At 36.4% G+C, this 15545-nt stretch overlaps 1 protein-coding gene across 1 annotated transcript in view; it reads left to right on the plus strand.

Annotated features, from left to right (window-relative positions):
- The first annotated feature begins 5247 nt into the window (after positions 1–5247).
- Positions 5248–15545, plus strand: part of LOC145686429 (phenazine biosynthesis-like domain-containing protein) — a 50789-nt gene continuing 40491 nt past the window's right edge. The window contains exon 1 of the mRNA XM_081759726.1: positions 5248–5526. The gene's annotated coding sequence lies outside the window, so the exon portion shown is untranslated. The remainder of the gene's footprint in view (positions 5527–15545) is intronic.

Raw genomic sequence — 15545 nt, forward strand, 5'->3', positions numbered from 1 at the left:
CGGTACAAACGAAAATCTTTCAAATAAGCCAACTAAATCGTTTGTACAACGTGGTGGGGGGGGGACAGGTTCACACAGGCCCCCAATTTTGTTTTCTTAATTTTTCACAATCTATTTTGGCTAAAATAAAGCTCTTTGTGATATAATCCTGTACTAACCAAGTACTTTTATGTGACGTACAAAAATCATGTGTACCCGGTGTATTAAGTCGTGATTTGGGGGCCTGTTTGATCTGGGCCCCCATTTTGTTTCGTTAATTTTTCATAATTCAGAACGGTACAAACGAAACAAACTACGGTACAATCCGGTACAAACGAAAATCTTTCAAATGAGACAACTAAGTCGTTTGTACAACGTGGTGGGGGGGCCAGGTTCACACAGCCCCCCCAATTTTGTTTTCTTAATTTTTCATAATCTATTACGGCTAAAATAAAACTCTTTGTGGTACAATCCGGTACTAACCAAGTACTTTCATATTACATACAAAAATAATGTGTACCAGGTGTATTAAGTCGTGATTTGGGGCCTGTTTGTTCTGGGCCCCCATTTTGTTTCGTTAATTTTTCATAATTCAGAACGGTACAAACGAAACAAACTACGGTACAATCCGGTACAAACGAAAACCTTTCAAATGAGCCAATTAAATCGATCCTAGGACAATGTGGGGGGGCTGCGTGAAGTTGCCCCCCCATTTTGTTTTCTTAATTTCTCATACTGCAGTATAGTACAAACAAAAATATTTGCGGTACAAACCGGTACAAACGAAGTACTTTTTATTGATATGCGGAAATCGTTTGTACCGAGAGGTGGGGGGGCCAAGTTCACAAGGGTCGAGTTTTGAAAAGTCACTACTCAATTAGTCATTACATTGTTCACAATAATCATAGGTTAAAGATGAAAATTGATCACTGTTGTTCTTCTGTCTTATGAAGAAATGATGCAGGCAAGACTCTCTTGCACCATGAACATTTTATATGTGTAATTGCGTTGCATCCGTCAAGGGAACAGTTCGCAGAACCAAAGCAAAAAGCAAATTCGACAAGTGATTCAAAAGTTATAGGCCTATAATTTGTTCGTAACCTGCCTTGTAAAACGCAAACTGAAACAATCCAATGTATCGCGGTGATCGGAAGTGATTCGTATGGACATGAACTTTATTTTTTTGTTTCGTCGGTACATTATAACGTCCGGATGAAGAAAGTTCGTACTATGTACAAATCTCCTTTCATAATCTTTGATTGATCGGAATCAAAACACATCAAATGGTTGCCCAAATCGTGTGCAATTCTTTGGTATTTTCTCAACCATTACGTCTTTGCCATCCGTCATGCAACTTGTAATGGACAATTTGTCTGTGAATGGACACCAGTGACAAGCGCGCCGATCCTGGGGGGCCAAGGGGCCCTGGGCCCCCGTATTGTATTTATGAATATACAATATTTTGCATAATTTGAATGCAATTTGTCTTAAAAATTCTCATATATATACCTTCTGTATTTGAACCCCCCCCCCCAAATTTACAGAGAAATCGGTGCCCTTGCCCAGTGATCAAGCAATAGCAAGTTCAAACTATCATGTTTCGCCATGGGAGAGAATACTTAACGCGTTGAAACGTGTATCCACTCATTTTCTCATATATACTTCCAAGCAGAATATATCGAACAGTTCTCAACGTACAGGAGTTTTATTACCTGTTGTAATCAGCATGAATTGGTCCTTCAAATGACATGCTTATTTCTCTGCAGGCGAGTGGTTTCTCCCGAATTTCCCTTGTCAGCTGGCTTCAGACCATCATATCCATTAAATAATACAATAAAACAATTAATATAAACAATGAAATGTGCAAATTGTACATATAACAGAAAAGACAATCTCTTTATAAACATCCAAGTGTATGTTGTTCCACTTAGTGAGCAACTTTGTAACTTATAGGATGCTACATAGATTTGCTGTGATGTCCCTAATTAATCCCTACTAAATTAATTAATAATCATAAGTTTAGTATAACTAATTAATTCCTCTCTTTCCAAATACAGTTTCTCCCAGGCTCGTGGCAGTCAGCACCTTCATATTTGCAATCAGCCACAGTCGTGGCACTCAGCACCAATAATTGGCTGTGGCAGTTGCACCCGTGGCAATCAGCAGCTATCCGAGACTAATAGGTAAAACACTCAAGTGAGCCTTACAAGATTGTAATATTAGTATGTATGTCCGTTACTCTTGAACGAAAGCTAAGTTTCGTTAATTCTATTTGTTGCAATAGACAGATAGAGCGATTATCTCAGCGAAGTACATTAATGGAGTTAATCCGTTAACATCTTAATGGGTAACGGTGGCCTAGCATATCTCATTTCCTATCTTTGAAGCAAAGATGAATAATAGTAGATTGCTAGAAGTTAGAAATCGCGCCGTTAGATAACAATAAACATCCTGTAGGATTGATATCTACCGGACAAAATTGAAACTCCGTGGGATCCTCTTTACTGTATTAGGCAGAGTTTATTTTATCTTAATGAGAGAGAAAGTTTAGAACAATCATGTTACACATCGAAGACAATACGATAACTTTTAAACATGAACTGGCATTTTTTTCTCATTGGATAACATATGTATGAAAGAAATAAAGTAATACTGAAAATATACGGATTAATGAGTCTTTTATGTAATCTGGGCTATGCGGAAACCCGAATAATTGCGATAACGATTTAAAAAAGTTATGTTGTGAGATTTAAAAAAATCCTTAATCTCGCTTTTGTTTGATAAAAAGGTAGCCCTAATGTACATAGGCGCCCATGTTGTGGTTTCCAAGGGGGGGGGGCAAGTATAAGCGACGTTTCAAATATAGTTTCAAATTTTGCTGTAACTAATGTAAAAATTCTATTCGGTTTTCAATATTACCAAGTACAATTTCCTCTTGGGGGAGGCGAGGGCTCCACCTTGCCCCCCTGATGGGCGCTCTTGCTAATGTATATATAAAAATAACTTTTACCACAAACATTTCTTTTAAATATACAGAAGATTCCAATTAAATATAAATGTTAAAGTTGGTTTGTTTAAATAGCAACTTCAAGGAAATTATATTTTTACGACAATTATGGTTTATATTTCATTTTTTATTTCCTCATTTACTATCAGTAGGGCCCTTCTGCGCATGAACTGAACAATATGCAACCTACAGTATAGTAGAGAAGTTGGGTTGTCTAGCTTGAGATGATTCTGTGATAGCTCTATACTTTTTGTCTCTCCAGAACGTCTGAACTTCAATCCCTCCCCCCCCTTGAGCCAGAAATCGAAGAAACAGCTTCGTACGCGATTAAATCTAGTGAAAATCTATTTGTGTACAAATCTTGGTGGCTTTAGGTGACTCCTTTCTATGCGAAAAACATCACACACCCACAGTTTTTAAATATATATTAGTAACGATAAGTTCTATGGACGGACTGAATAATGTGCAATCTGCAACTCAGTAGAGTCTAACTTGAAGGGCTTCTGAGATACTCTTTACTTTTTCAACCTCCAGAAAGTGTGACCTCAGAATGCATGTGTTTACGGGATAGAAATATAAAATTTGAAGTTCCAGAGTGAAAAGATTTTAGTGTCAAACTAACCCTCTTTGCTATTTGTTAAAACATACGCTAAAGAAGCGCAATGGATTTAACGAGGTGAAAAGATACCTTTGCAAGTTGGCCTAAACTCACTTCAATATCTCAAGAACACAGCTAAAAGAAACCTGTTACACTGAAGAAAATTTAAATATTTTACACCCTAGCACATAAATACATCCAAATGTTTGTTGCTGCTACCATGAGTCTCAGTATAGTAGTATGACAAAATTTTGAAAGAAAGTTTAAGCAATCGCAGTATTTTATTTTTTAACGAATTCTGGCAGAACAAATGCTCTAGCTGTTTATTGCGAGAAACAAAATTCAAAATTTTGCTTACATATCAGGGATACAAATAACCACGATTACCCGTTACGATATTAACGGATTGATTCAATTAAAGAACTCGGCCGAAATAATTGTTCTGTCAATCTATTGCAAAAAGAAAAAATCGCTTAGGCTTCATGTATGGGATATAGATAGCCTTAGTTAAAGTCACCGTTATCCCTTATGACGTTAACGGGTTGACTCTATTAATGAACTCGGCTGAGAGAATTGCTCAAGCTATATATATATATATATGTGTGTGTGTGTGTGTGTGTGTGTATTGGAAAAACAATTTAAAAATTCACTTCTGTTCAAGAGTTATCGTGCAGAGTAACGGACGGACAGACTTACTAATAACATAATATTATAAGTCTCATCGCGTGATCCTAAGGAATAAATTAGATGGCTAATCATCGAGTTTCTTCGCTTTCTTGTAGCTATTAGAATCTGCCTTCTTTCGTTTATCTCTCTCAGAATCTCGCAATTCTCCTTATATTCTGTCGAGGATACACAGTCTGCACCACATACTCAGACCTTCCCATTTTTGCCTATCCGTATTTCGTGTTTCTCGTGTCTTCGATCAGCATAGCAAAATGTCTCAAATAAAGAGTTTTATGAAGCATTCCTTTACTTACGTTTATCGTAGATGTTATTGTAGTTGTTTATTGCAGTTTAGCGTTCCTTTTCAGTACAGATGCTATATGTATATGAGACGTGGAATTCAAACCACCATGATGCCGTCAACGTTCTCTCACTGGGAATCGAATTCAGGAGCATGTGCACTAAAGGGCACTCGAGCTAGACACTGGACAAGTGGGGAGGACTGCATTTGTCACATAAACTTAGAAATACTAGAAATCAAAATAATGTCTCCGTAAACACAGTGTGACAGATATTTGTGTTCTATATAAATAACTGAACTGTCTGCACAATAATTATAATACCGGGAACAATTTTCGTTTCTACTCCGAAAATATTGTAGAATTCAGTAGTTTGCTGATAGTAGCGTACGTAAAAAGATTCCCCTTGGCGATTTTTTAAAAATGATAAATTATTTTTTTTTAATGCCTGGAAAAGAGTTAATGTCCGACCAAATCCAGACATCCGCTTTAATCATTCTAGTCTTGGTCAAGGTTTTCCACCAGTGATACTTTTTTGGGAGGGGAGAAAGAGTGTAGAATCTTTAGTCATAGTGCCATCAAAAACACTTGTCAATTAAATAAATCTGATAACAATATTAGCATATTTACAAGCAACATGACAGCTATGTATGTAACCTTTAATCTTCTCAAGGTCATATATATATATATAACGTGACTTGTATTATCGTCTATAAAGAAGACGCTCGACTGTTCAACTCAGTGAAGTGCTTTAGCTGTTCTCAAGTATCTTTGACCGACCTTCATTTATTGCCAAGAATTCCATCAGATGAATGCTGTATGACGAATATCTCACTAATTCAAATCCTATAAATATTTAACGCCGCTAAACATTATTTGTATAGTGTGTAAACAGTGCTTTGCGTGTGAAGATACATTTGTTTTTAATTATTGTATGTGTTGTTGAAGTCTTAAGTCGATTCTTAGTTTGGCATACTGTAAGTACATATATTTATTGAAATACTATAAACATACACATATATTTAACATTTATTTTGTCACTTTAAAATAAGCTTTCTTGCGATCCCGGCAATTCAAATTATTGTGCATATATATATACATACATATACATACATACATATACATACATACATATATATATATATATATATATATATATATATATATATATATATATATATATATATATATATATCGGGTGCAGTGGCGTGTGGTGCTGTTGCCGATCAGGGAAACGGTCATGAATAGTTTTCGACATTGTCACACACAAGGTAATATCACCATGCGTTTAACATTGAAAATACCAAAATACCATGTTCATAGGTTTTATCGAGGTTTTCTCCTTTCCTCCCATATTATCATTCCACGTACGTTTTCACAATCATCCATTTTCATTGGTTTAAATGACATAATCGTGGAACATTAAAGACCTCATTTTATTTTTACACACACTCAACTAATACTGTGGCTGATCGATTTCCAGAAACATCTGTGAATCACGGAAATCATATTTCCACCCGTGACAGTGTTCAAAGTTGCTACCTATGTTATTTTGTGAGGTAATATTGCAACAAAGGGAGAGCTGAAAATTTCATGCCTCATTTTGTTAAACATATTTCTTGCTACAGAACTGCTTAGGTAAATTTGAATTCTATTCGAAATTCTAGCAGAGATAATTGCACTAAACAAATAGTTTTCATATCTTACAATTGAGGAGCGGTTTTTAATACTCGTTACAGCACAAATTTTGAGAAACGGAGGTATATATGGGATAGGTATGATTTTTATGTTACCAATCGAGCTGTGAAATCGAATTGGCAAATTTCGATATGTGATGTGTGTATAGCATACTAAATCATAAGCGTTTTCTCGTAACTCGATAGAGGTTATGTACAATAATAACAAAAATGCAATTCCTGTAAAAAGAATGCTTTTTGCTCTATCGAGTTTTGAAAAAACGCTTCTCAATTAAGTTCAGCAGTTCGATGTAGTTCTTTTTCTCTTTGATTTGCTACCTTTCCTATACCTTTTATAGTCCAATCCCTGCTTTGCTAAAGAAAAAACCTCTGGCATTAATCGGACACACTCTTTATCTGTTTGTTTTTACACTTTTATTAGTTTTAATTATCTCATAGCGAATTGATAATCTGCTTGACCGTCAATCTTTGCCTAAACAAATGTCTTTACGCAGTACTTAGTTGGAGATGGTTTTGGGACTGTTCACGACATCTATGTCCAGAGTTGGCGTGGGTCAATGAAAACTTGACCCACGACCCACTGACCCACCACCCACCGTGACCCACGACCCACTGACTCACGACCCACCGTGACCCACGACCCACTGACTCACGACCCACCGTGACCCACCACCCACGATGACCCACTGTGACCCACCATGACCCACCACCACGGTGACCCACTCTGACCCACCACCCACCGTGACCCACTCTGACCCACCACCCACCGTGACCCACCACCCACGGTGACCCACTCTGACCCACCACCCACCATGAACCACTCTTATCCACTTTGACCTACTCTCACCAAAATCCATCGTCATCAACTCTGAACACGATCCACGGCCTCTTCTGAACTGACTAAAGAGTTTACACTTGTAATAAAACAAGACTGTGAAATTGTCACTAATCGGAGTTTGAATTTCTAGTCAATCTCTCAAGCATCACTCTGTTAGAATAACGGTGGATCTGACCTTTACGATATAAAATGGTAAAGTATTTATCAGTGAGGAAATTGAAACAGTTCGAGGTGGGGGGAGGGGAAATTAGTGTGTGCCTAAAATATACTTGTACTAAGAGAGTATTCTTGCAAGTGTTAATTTCTGAACGCATTCCACTAGAAACTTTTATTCGCAGGAAAATACCCCTGTACAATATGGAAAAGGTTATGGTTTCTCAGTTCACAGTATTTTTCTCACAAAAGACTTGAAAAATCAGTTGTTCATAGGGTATAAAGGTGCTCGGATACCCAATGTGAAAGCATCTCCATAAAGCATGCTTATAATTGTAATTTGTGTAATCACTAAAACACCACGTTAAATTTAAGTTACAAATATGCATAATTGCAATTATTATGAATATTTATTCAAAAGTAGTTTACCTAAAGCAAAGAAGAGACTTACTAAAAAGTAGGTACAAAGTTGAATAACACAAATAAGCCATTAGTACTACAAGTGTACATTTTCCGTAACTCGTAATTTTCCACCTTAAAACAAATCTGAAATCGGATTTATTTCCTGTTGGTAACTTTTTGGCGGTAAATCATCCGCAGTGGAATGATGTCCATCCTTCAGCCAAAAAATAACTAGCTCGTCTACTTTGAGCTTGTCTAGCGGTGGGCCATTAACATTGATGAACAACAAGTTAGACAATGTTTGAGCACTTAATCTATTTCTAATATCAGTCATCTGTAAATTCATAAGGGGAAATCCCCGTTCGTACTCTGTCGTGGAAATTGATAATACTTCTACCCGATTTCTGCAACTTCTCATCGACAATCTACTTGTTAGACTTAAGATTGATAACGATTTTTCTCGGTCAGTTTTGAAATACTCAGCAAGAAGTATCATATCTCTATCACCATACAACATCTTTTCCATATCTACCATGTCAGTTGGCAATGTTGACCCATGTAGAACAGAAACTTCATCTACCACGCCTTTGATAGGGAATCTTTTGAATAAATTATCAATTAAAGCCTGATAAACTGATGATTTTTTATTTGTTTATAAATTTAATTTTTGCAATTATACATGAAGGTTTGATACCATTACCAAGTTCCCTCCCCCGTCTAGAAAGCGAAAGAGAACGAGGTTTCTGGAAAGTATTCAGAGGTGAATGGGAATTTCCCTCCTTCTTCAACTTCAATTACCACACTGCTGTTTGCCATGTGCCAAATTACGATGAATTTCAATTAAATTATCATAGTATAATTATTTCCTTGTTGAATTATCAATACTTTTCAGTGGAAAAAAGGATGAAGTTTCAAAGTTCCAAATAGTGATGAGCGCAAGAGTCTTGGTCTTGCAGTTTTTACAAGAGTCTTGCATGCAAGACCAAGACCAAGACCAAGACCAAGACCAGGAATCTCGATGCAAGACCAAGACCAAGACCAAGGGGTGCAAGACCAAGACCATACCTGCAAGACCAAGACCAAGACCAAGACTCTTGCGCAAGAGTCTTGCACAAGTACCGGCTCGGTGGTAGAGCAGTCACGTGTGGTTATACGGGTCCCTGGTTGGATTCTAGCTTGCACCATGGAAACTTTTTGGTGGGCAAGTACCGTGTGCATGTTTTTTTTTAGGGTTTTGATGTTTCCTCCTACTTTCTTCATTCCACCATTTCATTCATTTCTCATCATTACCGTCTCCCTTAGCCTCGATGCATAAACGTAGGACGTTAAACTAGATATTTCGTTTCGTTTCAAAACATATTAGTGGTGTTTTTCTTCCAAAACTAAAGAGAAATGTAGTATTGAACATTGATAATACCGTACACCATGGGTGTCGACTACATCGGTATGGCATTGGCTCCGAGACTCCAGCATCCGTTGGAAATTTTTAATGTGTACTCATAAAATTAATATCGAAATAACATTTTCATGACAAAAATGTTATGAAAACTTAATACATGTGACCTCAAGTTTTTGATTTCATGGGCGGATGATTATACGTTGAATAATTGTTTATCAATATAACTTTTAGCCTCCTTAGGTATACGACACATCGAGGATTGAGCGATATAACATTATACTACAAGGAGGAGGGATAGATGTACAAAAATCAATATGAATAAAAATAAAAGTAACTAAGTTTGTGACTCAATAACTCTTGAACCGATCTCAATCAAATTTTTAACATGTATGAGGTTCTTTCCTGGAAAGTTTTTTTTAGAGTTTGTTTCACTTTGATGGTAGAACCTAGGGGAGGAGGAGGGGAAAGGGTTTCATATATATATACTGTATATATATATATATATATATATATATATATATATATATATATATATATATATATATATATATAAAACTTAATAACTCTTGAACCACTCGACCGAACTCGATCTCATTTTCAACATAGATGAGGATCTGACCTGAGATGATTTCTGTCATATCACTTTGACGTGAAGGAAGGGGGAGGGGAAATATATTTAAACATGATAGAAAATGACCGATATTAAAATGGAATATATAGTTTTGGGGGGTCGCTGAGATATACAGTGACGCTTCCGATGCTGATTAAATCAAAATTCAGTCCCGTAGCTTGGCGGAGGGGAGGGGAGATATATAAAAATGATTGAAAATGATGAATATTAGTGTCGAATCCATAGTTTTCGAGGTCGCTAAGTTCAATACTGAGACTTCCTATACCGTTTACGACCAAATTCAGCCTCGTAACTTGGGGGAGAGGGAGATACATAATAATGATCAAAAGTGATCAAATATTAGTGCCGAATCCATAGTTTTCGGGGTCTCTGACACGAACAGTGACACTTGTGATGCCGTTTAAATCCAAATTCAGCCCCTCAATTTGGAAAGGAGGAGGAGAGAGAAACACAAAAATAATCGAAAATGACCGATATTAGAGAGCGCTTTACTAATAGTAAAAAAGTGATTGACTAACGAAATATATTATTATTATTATTATTATTATTATTATTTTAGTTTAACCCAACGAAGTGGGTACTTAATGCTAGTAATCCATATTCACAAGTGAGACTTCAAATAACTTGGAGTTTGATGCCGTTATTTTGTATTTCTAATACAGGTCAACAATATTTATATAAATTGAGTTTACACAAAAGACATAGACAGTTGAGTCGTTCTCAGTGTTCACTCAAATTATTCTAAAATATTAAGAGGTTTGATTATAATAATAATTATTGTAATTTTCTCTCCCTCTTTTTTTTTGGTCAATATTGCTAAACATATCATCATCATCATAATAGCTATTCTGTCATTATTGGCAGGTTATTCGCTTCAACAGACAAGGTTCGACGTTCGGTGGTCCTCAGATAGTCTCTTTGTCTTGACGTAGCAATTTTCTGTTTTAATACCTTCCTTCAACTAGTCTGCTTCGCTCCCATCTTCTCTTTCCTTCCACAATACTCTCTAGCACGTCCCTCATAATACAGTTCCTTCTAAGCCAATATCCTAACCAGTTCCTCTTCCTCCTCTTAACAATATCTAAAATTCTTCTTTTTTGCTCGTACTGCTAATATTTCTAACACCTTCTCATTCGTTTTCGTTCAACACAGCTAATTCTCTCCTTTTTCTCCATGCCCATGTTTCGAAAGTCTGCAATTTTTTTAATCGCTTTTGCGTAATGGGCCCCATAGAGTACATATTGGAATCAGTAAAACAAAGTTTCAATATTTAATTGGAAGTTTGTTTAATACAAGGACTAGCTAATCGTGGTTCAAAAGAAAAATCTGACGCCTTTAGAGTGTAAAAATTAATTTGCAATTTATGGTATTTCAATAATCTGTGCCATCTGATTTTCTTTCATGAGCCTCAGGGGTAGCCTCCCCAGTTTGGGAACCAGTGGAGTGTTGAATCTGTTAAAAAATATAAACAGATTACTAAACGTTGTGATTTAGGCATATCTTATAAGTAGTGAAGCGTGGGCACCCACAAAAAAATAAAGGCAATCAGCTATGTTGTACACTATCATCATACTTACACGACGTTAAATTATATTACATTTAGAAACATACATTGTATTTCCGTTACTACTGGTGCATTGTAGTTTATTATCCCTTATATCAATAGTAAAATTTACCTATGAAAAGCTTGAGATTTCTTAAATGCAAGACTTGCAAGACTCTTGCATGCAAGACCAAGACCAAGACCAAGACTGGGTATGCAAGACCAAGACCAAGACCAAGACCAAGTGTTCCAGTGCAAGACCAAGACCAAGACTGGATGTGCAAGACCAAGACCAAGACCAAGACCACCCCGGTCTTGGTCTTGGTCTTGCATTTGCTCATCACTAGTTCCAAATCAAAGTAAGTAGACCAACGTAAAGGGAAAAAAGTGTAAAATTTTCCATACAATTATGCGTACAATCCAAACTTCAAATTTCCGTGTAATTAAGCTTACAGTACAAATTTTATACCTATTTTTCTCACAACTTTATGGGTTGATTGCCCTGTGCTGTGAGCCCTCCATATAATAAACATAAGCTTCAGCAATTATTATAGCAGAAAGCAATGGATATATGAAACCAGGCACTGTATTCTTTGTTTCTGATTTTTTTTCTGAAATAACATCGATCGTTTTCGATCATTTTTACAAACCAACTCACTTCCAATTTTCCATATATAGAAAGTGCCCCCTCCCCCACATAAAGGAGAATTTTTAAAAAAATGCTAGAACACATTCTGTTTATTTTCAATAAAGAGTTAATACACTGAATTTCAGCTCCTTAAGTTTAACGGCTTGCGAGATACTAATTTTTTTTCGCAAAAATTTGGATCCTCACTACCTCCTTAGGATATTATGCATTATAATAAAAGCAATATAACATCCCAATTTGACTTTGCAATTTGACCGTGATGATCAGGCATACATAGTTACATTCAATTTTTTATAAATTTATTTATATATTACAGTGATTCAAACATGTATTTTTTCCAGTAGTTAGCTCTAAAAGCCCACAGGTCTCGAAAGCCAAGTTGTAGTGTAAGTCCTATTGTTATTATTACTATTAAAAGTACCAATATCCAAAAGTGCCCGAAGTTCTTTTTTCACTTGGTTAGATATACTCACCTCAGGTAAGTAGACAGAAACAAGTGGAAAAGAAAGGGAAATGAAGGTCTTGGAAGTAAAACGGAGACAAATTTACCAGTCTTCAGAAGATACTGTCTACAATGCAGTGAGCAGAGAGGGTCGGTAGATCACACTGAGTCGGTGGGTAGCAGTGGGTTACGGTGGGTCGCAGTGGATCATGGTGGGTGGTGGGTCACAGTGGGTCACGGTGGGTGGTGGGTCATAGTGGGTCACACGCTGTTGACCCACGACCCACTGACCCACTCAGAAAACTTGACCCACAGACCCACTCCATCTCTGCCTATGTCTACTATTTACACACACACACACACACACACACACACACACACACACACACACACACACACACACACACACACACCAATAGTCACTGAATTCTGAAATGTTCCAAACTCCTTTTTAGTATCGAAATAAACATGATTGATATAGCAAGTTATCATTTGATAAACACCCAGTTAACCGTTTCGTAGAATTACAATGACTACTTAGAAAGTGCTTAGTATAAGATTTTATTTTCATTTTACATTCCGTAAAGTGAGGAGTGGAACTACCGTTTAAAATAGGCCCCCCCAAATGACCAACTTTTAAAACATCATAGTAAAATTATCTCGCATCATTCATTTAAAAGTAACAAAGTTTACTGACAATTAATAATTTACCGTAAAATAGTATGGAAAAATATTGTTTTTCCATACCGATCGAAAAATAGGATACTTTTTTGTGACAGCAGATTACACAATTTACTGCGATTTATATTTGACAGTGTGAAGACAAACTTTTTAACAAGGTACTATAAATACAGCCATAAAACAAAGGTACTAAACTGATTTGTAAGTACAGTATATTTTTATATACTTTAACAAGTATTTTAAAAGACATAGAGGATGGAAAATTTGGTGAGAAACAATGTTTTTATTCAGTTTGGATTTCATTCGCTCTCTCTTTTTTTCTACTCAGTGTAATAAAATAATTGTTTTTTTCTTTTTTTTAGTCACGAATAATAAATAAAAATTTTTGTCAGGAAACCGTAAATATATTAAATTAAGTGAAATTTCAAAGAAAATCAATTCTACCTCAATCTTGTGTAGATAGGTTCTGTATACAAGGTCTTAAATTTAAATACAAAGGTAACCAAGAAAAATTTTGTTGCTTTTTCACCCACCACCTTCGAACATTGATATGTCACCTTTGAAGGTCGAAAATAGTCCCCATCAGCATCGACGACCTCCCAACATTCTGAAAGGCCATGGATTCCATCGCGGTAGAACATGTTGGGCCGTGAAACGAAGAAGGTATTAGGTGCATTTTGCACTAGTACCGTCAAATGGGGTGAATAGAAACACATTTTTGGCTATATGAGTATATAAGTCTGGTGATATTAAAGATTTCGCGTATCAGATTATTCCAAACAAAAGGTCTTAATATGATAATGAAGTTCAGTAAACGTCACATTAATTTATCAATTCCACTTTTCTTCACCTTGATTTTTCTTAATGTTTCTATTCACCCCAGGGGTAGGGGTGAATAGAAACAATGGCTTTATTTTCATTGTTGTTTCTTTTATACTATTGGAAAGGTAAAAAGAAACAGTGTATTTGTTGAAACAAACTATTTATTTAATACCTGCAAGATATAAGTTTAATAAGACCAGTATTACATAAGTTACAAACTTATAAAACAATACAATGCACAATATAGGTACAAACGACCATACAGTTTTGATGATGTTTGAATAAGATTTAAACCACTGAAATTACCAGGGAAACTTATCATGAGTTGAGTTGATTTTGAGGTTATCGTCCCGTTCAGCAGCGAGGCTATATGAGACGTGGACCTTCTGATTAACGTGGAATCAGAACCACATGAGCTCCCGCCGGGAATCGAACCCGGGTCTCCCACGCCAAAGGCGCGTGCGCTAACCGCTTAGCCACGAAGAAGCCCGAAACTAATCATATACTTAAAGCGTGTTGACGAACTCCTAATAAAACCCAACAGTTTCGTAACAATATCCTCATGTAGTAAAAACGATTCTTCAGAAGTTTCTGAAAATTTCATTGTTTATGTGCTTTCTTATAAAACACTCCTACATATCCATCATCAGGGCCGCCCACAGGGGGGATGTATGGCGCAAGTTGCGCCATTGAGAAAAATTTTGGGGGGGATTTTACTCTACTTTCGAACTAGCAATTTTACTAGCATTAAAACACAATTTTGAGAAGCTAATTTTCAAAAATTTTCCGGGGTGAATCCCCGTACCCCTGCTTCGATACTCGATGAATGAAGTACCGCGCGAAAGTATAGATGGTACTCTAAGCCCGGTTCTTCTCAGTGATTTGTGTGAGTATGACATAGAGTGTGAAGAACTTTGTGAAGAAGTTAATGTGTTTAGTAAATTGTACAAAGTAAGCTACCTGAACATTGATTTAGCCGATGTACTTTGCTCGAGTGACGGGAGTCAGAGTGAAAATAATGAAGACGACTCCCAAGATTCTTGTGAGGACAAATCTGATGGTGTAAGTAATGACGATAAAATGGCCAAACAAAGATAACTGAATCAATGGTGGAGAAAGGATTCATTAGGCCTTACAGGTGTTTGTTGAATATGTCTGGTTTTCCATACCTAACAATATTATACCAGATACTTCTGTCATTACCAGCAACGAGTTGCTCAGCAGAGAGGATTATGTGTAAAGTAAAGATTGTAAAAAATAGACTAAGAAGCAGCATGGGAGATGTATGGCTCTCCGACATGCTTGTCCTTTCTTCCGAAAAAGACATTTTAGAATGCATTTCCAACAGCGATATTATAGACAAATTTGCTTTGTCGAGTGAGCAAAGAAAAAAATTATTACTCTATAAAGGACATCAAGGGTAGGTTAATGTCACCACCACGACCAGTAATAATTTAATCCAACAAAATCATTCCTGTAAAAAAAGTATGAGCGGCCTTAAAAAGAAGTGAAATCACAAAAATGAGCGCCAAGTTCTGGTGAACAACAGTTACAAACACTCAAGGAATCGCTTTCAAATTTAGATTTGAAATTTGCCTATGTTGTCTGTTGAAAATTATAAAGTAGTTTGACATAATTGTGAGCTAGTGGCAACCATACAGACAACGGCCAAATTTCAAATCTAAATTTGAAGTGAGCCAGTGAGTGTTTGTGACTGTTGTCCACCAGAACTTGGCGCC

The sequence above is a fragment of the Thermobia domestica genome, chromosome 5 (assembly GCF_964235325.1).
Source record: "Thermobia domestica chromosome 5, izTheDome1.hap1.1, whole genome shotgun sequence".
Classification (NCBI taxonomy): domain Eukaryota; kingdom Metazoa; phylum Arthropoda; class Insecta; order Zygentoma; family Lepismatidae; genus Thermobia; species Thermobia domestica.